Below are 3,017 nucleotides of genomic sequence, written 5' to 3' on the forward strand. Positions count from 1 at the left end.
ATTCATAAACAGCATGGAGGGGGCTGTGCTAGAAGTCGGGGCACCTCTAGCACCTCAAAATACAGGAAGCAACCCCCACCCCCGCCACCGCCATTTTCTTCCAGAAGTTAACTTTCTCTCCAGGCTCACAAAGTTACGAGTGAGGCCCTTAAAGGGCTTTCCTCTGACAGTGTGGCCTGCTTTGTTGCTGCTAAAGGGACCACAGGTGAGCTTTAACCTGAAATGTGTTCTGAAATCTGAACGGAGAGCCTCTGGAGAGTTTGCACAACCTTGAGAGTCTCAGGGCAGGGGGCGTGGAGGACTCGGGCTGCGGTGGGGAGGAGCGGGTCAGAGAAGATGAAGCGGAGGAGTCTGGTCTATGACAGTGAGAGGTTTTTAAGTCTGAGGCTGGAAATTCATCAGATTTCTTGTTTTAAGATGATAAAATTAATTAATCTTTTTGAGCCCTAGATTCCTCAGCAAAATGCGAATGGCAGAGTTTCTGATTTATAAATCAAATAGACTAGGACTTCATCACTTAACAACTGCCTTCCCACACAAGCCTGAAACCCATTTAGCATCACATAAGCCACGAGAACAATGGTTTTCAACCTTGGCTACACAGGAATCACTGGGGAAGGTGTCGACAATGTTATTATTGCATGAATCCCACCTGCAGAGATTCTAATGGAATTCATCTGGGTGAGGCCTGGACACCAGGACTCTACTTTCCTGAATCCTCTCGTTAACTCCTATTCTGAAATGTAGGTATTTTCTAAAGTTCCGTCTATCTTTCTCTATATTTCCTCTGTATTTCTCTTCTCAATCATTCCCACATCTTCAACTATCACTTCTTTGGGGATGATGCCCAAATCCATTTAAATTCCCAATCTAGTTATCCAGCTTCTATTTGTCTACCTACCCTTGGAATGCTGCTATAGCCCCAGTACATGCTCATTCCAAATTCAATCTCTTGCCCCCAAAGATCTTCCATTCCTTGGTTTCCCTGTTTCTATAATAACATATCCCCCATTCCCCATCACCAAGGCTAAAAATGCTAGTGTTATCTTTGATGATTTTAAAAAAATGTATTAACGTAAGTGTTAATATATAACCTCTCTGCCACAGGAAAGTCTCTCCACCACTCACCATGAAGAGAATATTGTCTTCGATAGTTTTGCTAAGCCTGTCCTCTAAGGAGAGTTCTGTCTTTTCCAGGATGGAAAAGACTTTGTGATTCAAAATAAAGAGACTGGATAAACAGAGACAAGACTGAAGGGGCAGAAGGAAAGGAGGAAGGGAACAAAAGAGAAAGGCTTCATGTCCATTTCAGGACAGAAGAAATGGAAAGCAAGGGGTTCAGAGAATGAGAAGCTCTGGGGCTAATGACAGGTAAGAATTAGGAGAGGAAAGGCAAGTTTGAGGACTGTTCCTAAAGCTTATGCTTTTTAATGTTCTTGGAGAATGGCAAGCAAAAATTTGAATTCGTTTTAAAATAGTTTTGGTTGCTAGACTGTTTTTCAGTTCATCATTGCTTTGAGTCTGAGACGTGCGGATGGCCAGCTTACATTTGGGTTACACGCTACACTGCTCCCTCATTGGCAGCAGCTAAACAGTTGCCAAACCCCGTGACTTTTCCCGTTTTCAGCCTATCACTACTACCTAACAACACCACACATGCCAGCTAGACTTCCTCATAACTCAAACTTTTTTTTTTTTGGACTTTGGCTCATTCTGTTTCCTACACCCAAAATCACTGCCCATTTCCATCATTATTAGTTCTTTCTAGGCTTCAAAGCCCAGCTCAGATTCCACCTTCTCAAGGAGACCTTCCCCGTTGATGCTTCACACATTCTTCATTCCTTCCTGCCCTGCACATTGCAACTCTCCAAAACAACAGTAATAATAGTGATGATGATGGTACCAATGACTAACATTTATATTGATCTCATTGGGTCCAGGCACCACTTTGCATATTTTATTTCATTTAATGCTTGCAACAACCCTGTAAGGTAGTATTACTGTAGGAACCAAGACCAGAAGGGTAAGTGACTTCCTAAGGTTACACAGCTATAATGGCCACCAATAGGATTTGAATCTGGGCCCCAGAATTTGTATTATTCCTATAGTGTACTTACACTTTAATACTTCAACACATGCCTGCATATACCCTTGTTATCCCACTATGTCTACAGGCAGATTCCATTTGTTACTGCTTCACATTTTGTACCTCCCCTTATTCAACTCTCAAATAAATGCTTGTGCTTCACGATTGTCAGATTTACATAGTCACTTAACGATTCCCACTGGTATCCAAATAGAAGACACGAACATGTGCACGATCAGGTTTTTGACTTACAGAGATCCACTTTAGGTTGAAGTCTTCAGGGACACTTAATCTAAGAGCAGGGAGCACATGTTTATAAATCTTACCTTTGAGCTTCATCTTCTTCCTCATAATGTCTTTGACATTGAGTCAGCTGTAAAGCAAACCACAGAATGGCCATACTTGAGTGAGGTGAAGATTTAATGCTGCTGCTCTAGTTCAAGTGGCTGTACCTAGAACTACAGTTGTGTTTTGCCAGTCATTGTGAAATACACACACGGTGATTTAACGCAGCTTGGTTTATATTCAGATGCAGCTCTGTTCTAACATTTGGAGTGAGCAATGGGCTTGCTTTTAAAGCAAAGTGCAATTCACTTGGTCAGGAACAGTTTTCAGATGAAGAAAATTATAGTTTTAACTGAGAAATACATGAACCAATTATTTTTAATTCTTTAAAAGATATAAATAATTTTTAGGATAAAAACATGCTTCAAATTTTAAATTCCAACTTCCATTGAGCAGCCAGGATTAAAGACTGGTTTACTCTCCTTCCTGAAACAACCTCCCAAATTGACAAAATATCTAAAAACAGGTTGAAAGGGACTGGATATCAGGGAAGGAGGGATAGTATCCCTGCGAGTTGGGAAACAAATGAAGTAAGCAATACAATTGGCCCAGCTTACTGCCTTGAGTGCATTTCCAGGCCACACAG

At 41.4% G+C, this 3,017-nt stretch overlaps 1 long non-coding RNA gene across 1 annotated transcript; it reads left to right on the top strand.

The window, feature by feature from the left end:
• The first annotated feature begins 474 nt into the window (after nucleotides 1–474).
• On the top strand, nucleotides 475–1,490 carry LOC140699382 (uncharacterized). Its single transcript, XR_012077535.1, has 2 exons — nucleotides 475–743; nucleotides 1,198–1,490. It is a non-coding gene; the product is annotated as an uncharacterized lncRNA (long non-coding RNA).
• Nucleotides 1,491–3,017: the final 1,527 nt, after the last annotated feature.

Source organism: Vicugna pacos, chromosome 11, assembly GCF_048564905.1.
Source record: "Vicugna pacos chromosome 11, VicPac4, whole genome shotgun sequence".
Lineage (NCBI taxonomy): Eukaryota > Metazoa > Chordata > Mammalia > Artiodactyla > Camelidae > Vicugna > Vicugna pacos.